General features: G+C 44.7%; 1 protein-coding gene and 1 long non-coding RNA gene across 4 annotated transcripts in view; both read right to left on the minus strand.

Moving 5' to 3' along the window:
* Positions 1 to 12,552, minus strand: part of ddah1 (dimethylarginine dimethylaminohydrolase 1) — a 136,450-nt gene that overhangs the window by 106,146 nt on the left and 17,752 nt on the right. The gene's annotated exons all lie outside the window — the stretch shown is intronic.
* On the minus strand, positions 5,336 to 11,910 carry LOC120054996. The gene is made up of 2 exons (XR_005477652.1): positions 11,524 to 11,910; positions 5,336 to 6,099 (listed from the first exon to the last, which is right to left on the minus strand). It is a non-coding gene; the product is annotated as an uncharacterized LOC120054996 (long non-coding RNA).

Consider the following 12,552-nt stretch of genomic DNA (forward strand, 5'->3'; position numbering starts at 1 on the left):
TGGTAGTCAAATGTAGGCTTCATGGTAGTCAAATGTAGACTTTATGGCAGTCAAATTGTCACGCCCTGGCCTTAGTTATCTTTGTTCTCTTTATTATTCTGGTTAGGTCAGGGTGTGACGAGGGTGGTTTGTGTGTTTTTGTCTCGTCTAGGGTGTTTGTACTGTCTAGGGGGGTTTTGTAGAGTTATGGGGTTGTGTTCATTGTAGGTGTTTATGTAAGTCTATGGTGCCTAGATTGGTTCTCAATTAGAGGCAGGTGTTCATCGTTGTCTCTGATTGGGAACCATATTTAAGCAGCCATATTCTTTGGGTATTTTGTGGGTGATTGTTTCCTGTGTCAGTGTTTGTGCCACACGGGACTGTTACGGTTTGTTCACGTTTATTGTTCAGTTTTCTATATTAAAACATGGACACCTACCACGCTGCGTATTGGTCCGATCCTTGTTACACCTCTTCAGACGAAGAAGAGGAAGACAGCCGTGACACAAATCTAGGCTTCATGGTAGTCAAATGTAGACTTTATGGCAGTCAAATGTAGACTTTATGGCAGTCAAATGTAGACTTTATGGCAGTCAAATGTAGGATTTATGTTAGTCGAATGTAGGCTTTATGGCAGTTGAATGTAGGGTTTGTGACAGTCATAAGTAGTGCTGTGTAGGGGAACAGGTTCACATTAACTACTTATAATGTCTTATGACAGTGTCATGACAGCTAATGGCAGTCTAATGTAGCCTTGAACAGGTTCTCATTAAATGCATCTCTCTATCAGAGCTAGTGATCATCAAGCTCAGGTTTTCACATCACAGTGAGCTGACTCCCTGGTGTCTCCAGAAGTGCTCAGTCACAGTTTAGTAATGTAGATCTGTCCTGGCTCAGAGGATATAGAGTACAGTTCAGTGATATACGACTGAGTCTCTCTGAGGAGTAACGGATAAACACCAGGGCCCTAGCCAGGGTCTGAGTTTTAGTGCATTTCTATACACTAAATTGCTATTTAGAGAACAGCAAAAACAAGCAAAAATGACCCCAGCCATTGTTACATCGGTTGCTGTAGATTCATTCTCCTCAGTCAATCTCCAAACACATAGCCTATTAGCTATACTGTAACGGCTTCCGTCGGTAGAAGGAGAGGAGGACCAAAGCGCAGCGTGGTATGTATCCATATTTATTAGAATACTTTTTCTATAATGAACAAAACAATAAACAGACGAAAACCCCAACGAAGCTACAGTCCCGAACTAGAGAACACAAGAAACAGATGAACGCAAGAACAGGAACAATCACTCACAAACCAACAGTGAAAACAGGCTACCTTAATATGGTTCCCAATCGGAGACAACGTAAAACACCTGCCTCTGATTGAGAACCATATCAGGCCAATAAGACAAACCTAAACAAAGAAACACATAACATAGACTACACCCACCCAGCTCACGTCCTGACCAACTAAACAAAGACTAAACAAAGGAAATAAGGTCAGGAACGTGACATATACAATTAGCCACTACACATCAACTCAGCACCGGGATTTAAAAACTATAATTGAATACATAGAGGGATCTGTTAGCAGAAAAATTATTTTATTAACAAAAGGTAAACAAAACAAGTTTGCTTTACAGAACCTTTTTCTGTTGTTGCAAATTTCCTGCAATTCTACATATTTCGCCGTGGGGTGTGGAGACATTTTTGTAGTTTTAAAAGCAAATTTCCTGTAATTCTACACATTTTCCATGATTTATACCATGTTATCATGATATTTGTGAGAGTGACTAACAAAATCAATGGAGGCCACCCCTTGAGGTCAGGGCCCCTAGGCATGTGCCCCCGGTCGCTAATTCTGCCGTTATTACTACAAGTTTAGATATCTGGCTAGACTAACTAGACTAATTTACCAATCTAAAAATGTTTTAACTGACATGGGCTTATTGAGTGACTGTTAGTGAGTGACATAAACTGAGTGTACAACACATTAGGATCATAGCTTTCACCTGGATTCACCTGGCCAGTCTACGTCATGGAAAGAGCAGGTGTTCCTAATATTTTGTACACTTAGTGTTTATATACACAGTTTATTAGGTACACCACCATGGTCAAGAAAATGGTGTGCTCCTACAGAGTCCCGTGGCTGTAACTCGCTATATAAAGCAGGCATTGAGGCATTGAGGCATCGAGGCATTCGGTTACTGTTCGATTGAACATTAGAATGCGCAAAATGAGTGACCGAAGCAACTTGATCGTGATATGATCGTTGAAGCCAGGCGTTCCTAACGTTTTGTACACTCAGTGTATAACAAAAGAGAAACAACTGATGTACAACCAAGTTTCAAAATGTCACCTTGTGTATTCTACTATTCAGTAAGTTGAGACCCCGACAGAATTCCCCAATAATAGATAATGATACATATTATATTTTAAATATATATATTTGTTTAATTACAGAGGATCCGGATCTCGGTGTCCTCATATGTAACTACGGCCCTGGTTAACACGCTAGAGCGCTAATGCGATAAGCCAGTGACTGACTGGCAGGGCCATGCACAAGGGCAAGAGGAGGAATTACGCCTGAGCAATCACACACACTCCTCGAGCAACACACTATGCACGGGCATAAACACACCGATAGAAACACACACAGAGACATACAACCACACACTCTGGTGCATGCACGCACACAAGCACACACACACACACACACCCTGCACTCGCACACACACACAGGCACACACACCCAAACCACCTCTCCTCTGATGCCCTGCCAAGTCTGCTGTAACAGTGCCCAGGGTGAGAGACTGGCCCAGAGAGGGTGATTTCCCCCTCTACAAAGGCTGGTTGCCCTGTTCCTGCTCTAATGACAGAGAATCATCCCTCTCAGGGCCCAGGGTGAGAGACTGGCACAGAGAGGGTGAGTTGCCCTGTTCCTGCTCTAATGACAGAGAATCATCACTCTTCAGGGCTACACTATCAACCACCTGCTAGGAGAAAATGTGTGTGGTGAAAAATGTGTGGTGGGTTATGTAATTTACAGTAAGTGTGTGTGTGTGTGACAGTGTGTCTGTACACTGCACTGCCACCGTGGCGATGACTCTTATCCAAACCCTTCCGGAAGTCTGCATGTGTCTCCTGCTGCTTAGCGCCCCGGCAACAGTCCTGGTACGGATGCGCTCTTATTGTGGGTCTAAGCCGCAGAGCAATTAGATTTGTTTATACAGAGCGCTTCGGAGGAGCTTGACATCCTGTCAGGGCCCATTTCCCCATGGCTCCACAGCCTGACTCCTCAGGGCTACCTCCCTGGGGCAAGGCCCGCCTGACAGACAGGGGCCACATTACTGGCAGCGTTGTTAACCGGACCTGGATTTAAATAATATTCGAGATCTTTCACATGATTTTAGCATTTTCTCTAGGCTGCCTATAGTGCCAGATGGATGGGGTTTGCAGTGCCAGATGCCTATAGTGCCAGAAGGATGGAGATGTTCTATTGGTTCCATTGTGCCAGGCAAGCTCAATCAAGCACAGATAAATTATTTGAAATGATTTAAAATTGTATTTGGACCCAGGTCTGCAAGGTACTGTCAGTTCTTACCAGAGCCAGATGAAGAGAGAGGGAGACAGGAGACTCACGTTGCTTCATGATTTCAGGGCAGGCACATCACCGGCCACCTCAGACACCACAAGCGGTTGGAGGGCCCCCAATCACCTCCAGAGGTTGTGTCCCAAATGGCACCCTATTCCCTATATAGTTCACTACTATATAGGGCCCATTAAAAGCAGTGGATTTGGAACGCAACCAGGATGATGACTACTCTGACTGAGGACGGATGGAAGAGACACTAGTAGCGCTGTCTGTCTGCCAGCATCAACAACAAAGCGGCTGCCTGCAGTTGACTCCTGATACGTACTCACTCTGATCTAAAATGAAAGATGTCAGATACTTAAGGTTTTGGTCATAGCCAAGGGAACAATGGATGGACCAGAGATGCTTTATTTTCTAGTTCTGGCAGGAAGGGATCCTACAACAGAGATACAGATCATCAGCCATGGCATGAAACAGGAGTGAAATGCATTAGGCTTTTCTACTAAGGAGAACCAAACAAAACCGTCAGGATCGAGTAAATAGAGTGCCCTGTCTGGTAGATAACACAACCTCCCCAAAAATCCATCGCCCCCCACACACACTCCCCAAAACCTCTCAACCTTTTCCAAACGCCATGCCAACTGACAACAAAACACTTCATCCGAAGCACCTTAGAGGCCAGAGTATCCCCCTCTTTGATCTCTCTCGCTGCGATTCACCTCTATTCCCTGGAAAACTAAAGACCCAGTTACACAACGGAAATCTCAAGCTCCTACGTTACATAAGAGTCGGCAGCCATGCCGTGCTGTACCAAATCTCACATTTATATCAACGCAGCCACTCTAGTAGGGTTGGCCGGTATCCAGAATTTCATATCATCATGCCGTCCTTCTCTCATCCCGGGATTTACGGTATTACCGGCTTAATACACAAGGGGGCACCAAAATATGCTAAAAAGCTGCTTGGAGAAGATGGGGAGGAGCAGACAGGCCGATAACAGTGAGGGAAAAAACGCAAGGAAATCAAAAGATAGCAGCGACAGCTGTACAGATAACTCATCCAAAGGTCATGTACTTCTCAAACACAGCAGAAAGCCAACACAATATGATGCCCGTCACCTTATTAATTCAGCCACTTAGATAACTAGCAAGTTAAGCTTCTTTAATCAGCACAACAGTTTTCAGCTGTGCTAACATAATTGCAAAAGCCTTTTAAAATGATAAACTTGGATTAGCTAACACAACGTGCCATTGGAACACAGGAGTGATGGTTGCTGATAATGGGCCTCTGATAATGGGCCTATGTAGAGATTCCATAAAAAATCTGCCATTTCCAGCTACAATAGTCATTTACAACATTAACAATGTCTACACTGTATTTCTGATCAATTTGATGTTATTTTAATGGACAAAAAATATGCATTTCTATCAAAAACAAGGACATTTCTAAGTGACCGCAAACTTTTGAACGGAATTTTTCAACCGCACCTTGAATTGTATCCCAATAGCCAGAAGGGGGGGGGGGGGGGGGGGGGGCATGGGAAGCATTGAACTACAGAAATTCAGCCGTAGGAAATATATACATTTTGACAATAGATATTTTGCCAATTAAAGCAACTGGGATGTTATTATCTAATTAGGTCGAACAGAATTGATTTGAGCTTTCTGTTAAAGTTTCTGGCAATATTTATATTTAAGAAAGGAAATACACACTGCCTTGTATTCATACCCTGTAAGAACAGATGCTGGAGACGAGAAGCAAGTATGGGGAGTAACCATTTAATGAAACACGGACAGGAACAGAATACAGACAGCGTCTGGACAGGGGAAAACAAAAAAATGACAATAATGCTGACACAGGGATCTAACAGAGGAACAGATATAGGACGGGCAATCAACAAGGTAATGGAGTCCAGGTGAGTCCAGCGAGCGCTGATGCACGTAATGATGGTTACAGGTGTGCGTAATTATGGGCAGCCTGGCGCCTTCGAGTGCCAGAGAGGAGGAGCGGGAGCAGGCGTGACAGTACCCCCCCTCTAGGGGCGACAACCGGCGTCACACCTGGGCGAGCCTGATGGGTCGGCCGAGGCATGGCGCTGGACAACCCGGCTGAGGTGTAGAAGTTCGACGAGCCGGCTGCGGCGTGGGAGCCTGACAAGCCGGCTGAGGCGTGGGAGACCGACGAGCCGGCTGAGGCGTGGGAAACCGACGAGTCGGCTGAGGCGTGGGAGCCCGACGAGCCGGCTGAGGCGTGGGAGCTTGACGAGCCGGTTGAGCCGTGCGAGCCTGACGATCCCGCTGAGGTGTAGGAGCCTGACGAGCCGGCTGAGGCATGACGTGGGATGGGCGCCTGCCGATGCCAACCGAGGCAAGGAAACCTCTCGAGCCAGCTAAGGCGTGGAAGCCCAACGAGCCAGCTGAGGCACCCCCGGTTCCTACAGCAGCGGCACCCGGGCCGGACGTCACCAACAAAACAAAAACCTCCCTGATGCTTCAAATATTGGTGTCAGCATTCTGTAAGGACAGACACTGGAGACGAGAAGCAAGTACGGGGAGTAACCATTTAATGAAACACGGACAGGAACAGAATACAGACAGCGTCTGGACAGGGGAAAACAAAAAAATGACAATAATGCTGACACAGGGATCTAACCGAGGTACAGACAGATATAGGAGGGGCAAACAACAAGGTAATGGAGTCCAGGTGAGTCCAGCGAACACTGATGCGAGTAATGATGGATTTAGGTGTGCGTAATGATGGGCATCCTGGCACCAGAGAGGAGGAGCGGGAGCAGGCGTGACAATACCCCATAGCGTTATTCCACATTATATTGTGTTACAGCCTGAAATCTAAATGGATTACATTGTTTTGTTTTTAATCACACATCTACACACAATACCCCATAATGACAAAGTGAAAACATGTTTTAAACCATTTTTGCAAATTGATTGAAAATGAAATACAAAAATATTTAATTTACTGAAGTATTCACACCCCTGAGTCAATACTTTGTAGAAGCACCTTGGCAGCGATTACAGCTGTGAGTCTTTCTGGGTAAGTCTTTAAAAGCTTTCCACACCTGGATTGTGCAACATTATTTTCAAAACTTTCAAAGCTCTGTCAAATTGGTTGTTGATCATTGCTAGACAGGAAGGCCCTAAAAATTGTCAGACTCCAGCCACCCTAGTCATAGACTGTTTTCTCTGCTACCGCACGGAAAGCGGGACCGGAGCGCCAAGTCTAGGTCCAAGAGGCAGCTCTCGGCTGTGCTTCCCCTTGTAGTCTGTAATGGTTTGCAAGCCCTGCTACATCCGACGAGCATCAGAGCCAGTGTAGTATGATTCAATCTTAGTCCTGTATTGATGCTTTCCCTGTTTGATGGTTTGTTCGGAGGGCATAGCGTGATTTCTTATAAGCGTCCGGGTTAGAGTCCCGCTCCTTGAAAGCGGCAGCTCTAGCCTTTAGCTCAGTGCGGATGCTGCCTTTAATCCATGGCTTCTGGTTGGGGTATGTGGGGACAACGTCATCGATGCACTTATTGATGTGGTGTACTCCTCAATGCCATCGGAGGAATCTCGGAACATATTACAGTCTGTGCTAGCAAAACAGTCCTGTAGCTTAGCATCTGCTTCATCTGACCAATTTGTTATTGATCTAGTCACTGCTGCTTCCTGCTTTAATTGTTGCTTGTAAGCAGGAATCAGGAGGATAGAATTATGGTCAGATTTGCCAAATGGAGGGCGAGGGAGAGGTTTGTATGCGTCTCTGTGTGTGGAGTATAGGTGGTCCAGAGTTCTTTTTCCTCTGGTTGCACATTTAACATGCTGATAGAAATTTGGAAAAAAGGATTTAAGTTTCCCTGCATGAAAGTCCCCGGCTACTCTGGGTGAGGCGGTGCTCCTAGTTTATGGCGGAATACAGCTCATTCAATGCTGTCTTAGTGCCAGCCTCTGACTGTGGTGGTATGTAAACAGCTAAAAAGAATACAGATGAAAACTCTCTCGGTAGGTAGTATGGTCTACAGCTTATCATGAGATACTCTACCTCAGGCGAGCAATAGCTTGAGACTTCCTTAGATATCGTGAACCAGCTGTTGTTTACAAAAATACATAGATCGCTGCCCCTTGTCTTACCAGACGCCGCTGTTCTATCCTGCCGGTACATCGTATAACCAGCCAGCTGTATGTTGATGTTGTCGTCGTTCAGCCATGACTCCGTGAAGCATAAGATGCTAGTTTTTTATGTCCCATTGGTAGTTTAACCTTCCGTGTAACTCTACGATTTTATTGTCCAAAGACTGCACGTTTGCTAGCAGAATGGAGGGAAGTGGGGGTTTATTCGATCGCCAGCGTATTCTCAGAAGGCAGCCGGACCTTCGGCCCCTCTTTCTCCGCCTCCTCTTCACGCAGATCACGGTGATCGTGGCCTGTTCCCGAGGAAGCAGCGTATCCTTCGCGTCGGGCTCGTAAGAGTCATGAAAGGAAAAGGAGGATTCTGCTAGTCCGTGGTGAGTTATCGCAGTCCTGGTGTCTAGAAGTTATTTTCGGTCATAAGAGACGGTAGAGGCAACATTATGTACAAAATAAGTAAAAAATAAGTTGCAAATAAGCAAACAAAAAAACACAATCGGCTGGGGACACGTAAAACGTCTGCCATCTTCTCCGAAGTCTTACTCGATGGCTGACAAATTCTGTGCTCTGTCTTATCAATGAATTAAGTTCCGTCTTAACTTTGGAAAGAGTAATAACTACCTGGTCTTAAAAGAGTGTTTGTTGAGAATGCTCTAATGCAGGAAACAACATCTTTCATTGTGATTCATTCAACCCAGATGCAAATGCAGTTGCATAATTTTTTTATAAAACCTTTGGTGGCATTCCAAAGAATTCAGGGATCATCGACTGGATTTGTATTGATCATTATGAATTAATTTCGTTAAATTTTAAATTGATCACAGAATGTATGATTTTGTAGTAATGAAACGTTGAAACGCCAACTTGTGTCTCTTTTAGTAGATTCTAAGATTGGAAGTTGGCGTAAGCGTGATGTCAGACAAGCTCAGACGAGCCTTGATTGCGTGTGGATTATAGTTTATAGATTAATAGATTTGTCTTGCATGTCCAAAATGGCATTCATGTTTGTCCCAATAACCAGATGGAATTCAGTTCATTCTAACAATATCCTGTTCAGAGAATCAAAAAAACATAAGATCATATGAATTTGGAGTGTACACAATTTTCTTTCCATTATGAAAAATTAAAGGAACTTCTTGGTCTTCACCTTTAACAAAGACGGTGATTTTGAGTTTCTTATGTATCATTGTAATTACACCTTTAGTTATGTTCGGAGCTGATGAAAAAGCAGCCAGTTCTGCATTGTATGTGCGTCCGTGTGAAGCAGGTGTGTTTCTTGGAGCATTGCAGAAGACTTTTGATACAATGTTAGTTTAGCCAGGTGCCTTGAACTCAGACCTGGGTTCAGATAGTATTTGAAATCTTACAATGATGAAGTACTTGATGATGAAGTACTTGAGGGAGGCAGCAGCTCAGCCCATTGAGCCCATGCACTCTGTGTTCTGTTCCTGTCAGAAGACTTTTGATATAATGTTGACTTAGCTTAGCCAGGTGCCTTGAACTCAGACCTGGGTACAGATAGTATTTGAAATATGTTTTAATACTTTATGTGTTTACTTTAGCCTGTCCTCTCAGGCCCATATCCCAAAATGACTGATCCTGACATTACCCAATGTGTGTGTGTTGAGCAACTGAGGAATTTAGTTTGTATTTAAGTGGGTACGTAATAGTGCAGGTGTGTGTGCGCATGTGTGTTAAGTGTGTGCGTGTTAAGTGTATATGAGAACATATAATGTAGTGCAGGGATCATCAACTACATTCAGCCGCGGGTCGATTTTTTTATTGAGCGGATGGTCGGGGATATAATGTTTGACGAAAACAATAATTTCAAACCTTGCTTACATTTGTATACGATCACGTTTTTCTCTTTTATGCGTGGGAATACTTGCGAACAAATGTCTTAAATAATCACTTGGAGCTTATTTCTGGGTGTTTTTAGTCTATTATGTTCCTCCCCCCAATTTATTTATTTTTTGTTAATTTTATGTATTTTTTGCTCAAAACTTGGGAGGCCAAATAAAACCACCTGCGGTCTGCCAGTTGGGGAACATGTGTGGTAGTGTGTGGTAGGACTCCCGAGAGTGGTCTAAGGCACTGCAGCGGTCTTAGGTACTGCAGCGGTCTAAGGCACTGCAGCGGTCTTAGGTACTGCAGCGGTCTAAGGCACTGCAGCGGTTAAGGCACTGCAGCAGTTAAGGCACTGCAGCGGTCTAAGGCACTGCAGCGGTCTAAGGCACTGCAGCGGTCTAAGGCACTGCAGCGGTCTAAGGCACTGCAGCGGTTAAGGCACTGCAGCGGTCTAAGGCACTGCAGCGGTCTAAGGCACTGCAGCGGTCTAAGGTACTGCAGCGGTCTAAGGTACTGCAACGGTCTAAGGCACTGCAACGGTCTAAGGTACTGCAGCGGTCTAAGGTACTGCAGCGGTCTAAGGTACTGCAACGGTCTAAGGTACTGCAGCGGTCTAAGGCACTGCAGCGGTCTAAGGTACTGCAGCGGTCTAAGGTACTGCAGCGGTCTAAGGCACTGCAGCGGTCTAAGGCACTGCAGCGGTCTAAGGTACTGCAACGGTCTAAGGTACTGCAGCGGTCTAAGGTACTGCAGCGGTCTAAGGTACTGCAGCGGTCTAAGGCACTGCAGCGGTCTAAGGCACTGCAGCGGTTAAGGCACTGCAGCGGTCTAAGGTACTGCAGCGGTCTAAGGCACTGCAGCGGTTAAGGCACTGCAGCGGTCTAAGGCACTGCAGCGGTCTAAGGCACTGCAGCGGTCTAAGGCACTGCAGCGGTCTAAGGCACTGCAGCGGTCTAAGGCACTGCAGCGGTCTAAGGCACTGCATCTCAGTGCTAGAGGCGTCACTACAGACTCTGGTTCGATTCCAGGCTGTATCACAACTGTCCGTGATTGGGAGTCCCATAGGGCGGCGCACAATTGTGCCCGAGTCGTCTGGGTTACGGTTAGGCCGGGGTAGGCCGTCATAGCAAATAAGAATTTGTTCTTAACTGACTTGCCTAGTTATTAAATAAAAGGTTAAATAAAAAAATACAAATAAATATCATATTTTACAATATACCGGTATTGATGCATGGTCCAGTTTGGGTTTTTATGTTACCTTCTATAACGGTATTTGAATGTTTGATTTGTTAAATGTAATATACTGTCTGTAACGTCTATTTTTATAGTTTACTCCGCTACTTGAATCATCTCTCTCCGCTCACTCTCTCTCCATGCTGCTTTCCACATAGACCTAGCCACGCCCCGTCACTCAAGGAGTGCAATTTGTTGTTGTTCGAACACGAGACACTTGCGTTCAGTCTGCATGGTCAATGCAGCACATGCAACAATGTTGATGACAACGATGCTGTTTTCACTTTGCTTCTTAATATAAATCCACTAGCGTTCCATAATTACACGATTAGTTTGTGTTTCTTACATCTGCAAATGGCTAGTGTCTTTTCTTAGGAAGTTGGGCCTAAATCATGTTAGCCGCTAATGTTAATTGCTAGAGGAATATGTTAGATACATGAAGTAGCTAAGAAAAAACATTCAATGTAGCCAAAGTGTCAGGTATACTCTCGCTCGCTCCCTCCAACACTCGCCGGTCTACTAACCACGGTCCTGGCAACCCATCATTAGCACACCTGGCAACCTTCATTACGCACACCTGCGCCTCACCATTAGGCACACCTGGACTTCATCACCTCCCTGATTACTCCCCCTTACTCTAGCGCTCCATTGTAGTCACTCAGCATGCCGTATTGGTTCTGTTTTCATGTCAGACACTTCTCTTGTTTTGTATCGCTCCATGTTCGTTTATATTAAACTCACCAACTGCACCTTCTTCCTGACTCCCTGCCTCTCCATCATACAAATATTATGGGGTCCCCTAGGAAACACAACACTTTGGTTCATACAATGTCAAAACTCCTCCTGGCATTTTCATTCATTGTCATGTCAAACACTGTATTCAAAGTGCCCATTATTACATTCTAACTATAGAATTAGAATAATCATTATATTTTGATGATTCCAACAGTTCACCCAAGTGAGTACAATTGCAAAATGTTGTTAAAAATAAGGCCTAAATTGTTTGCCCATATCGTGCAGCCCTACGTGGCAGTGTGGAAATGACCTCAAATGAGTGCAGGAAATGCATACATTTATGAAAATGCTGAAACATTTTTTGGATTGAATTGAACAGTATAAAACAAACAGAATGGAGAAAGACCCATTGAAATCACTTAGAATGTGTGTTGGCACCCTAGGGTCACGCACTACTCATAAAGCATATTTAGAACTTTTATTATTCAAAAACATAAAATAACGTCAAATAGTGTCAAAAAAAGATATACCGTGATATGCTATTTTGGCCATCTCACCTAGCCCTAATGTGTACATGCTAATCCTCAAAAATGAGTTTTCAAATTCCTAGCACAGGGTTAAATCAGACATCTTTCTGCTGTAATACTGACTGGCATGGTTGAGCACAGTACAGGGGGCTTAGTTAGTGGCCCAGTCAGGCCTACAGGTCTATTCATAGCCCTGATCTGTGTTGAAGCGGATGTTGGGTTGGAGGTGCTGTGCTGGGATCCACAGGCGGGTTAACCTCAGGGGTCTTGTTCACGTTGGCATGTAAACACCAAACTCAGCCCTGTGAGTAATGGGGGTGAAGAGTTTATTAACGGTTCCATGTCTCAGAGAGAATGTGCTGCTTGGTACTATGGACCACACCAACCGGAACTGACATGTCAAATTACAGTGCTTCTTACAAGGAATTTGAAAGAATGTTCAGAAGTGAGTGCAATCAGCACTTCAATATCTTTTAATAGATGTTCTGTGTGAATGAAACGGTCTTGT

Source organism: Salvelinus namaycush, chromosome 10 (genome assembly GCF_016432855.1).
Source record: "Salvelinus namaycush isolate Seneca chromosome 10, SaNama_1.0, whole genome shotgun sequence".
Taxonomy (NCBI): domain Eukaryota; kingdom Metazoa; phylum Chordata; class Actinopteri; order Salmoniformes; family Salmonidae; genus Salvelinus; species Salvelinus namaycush.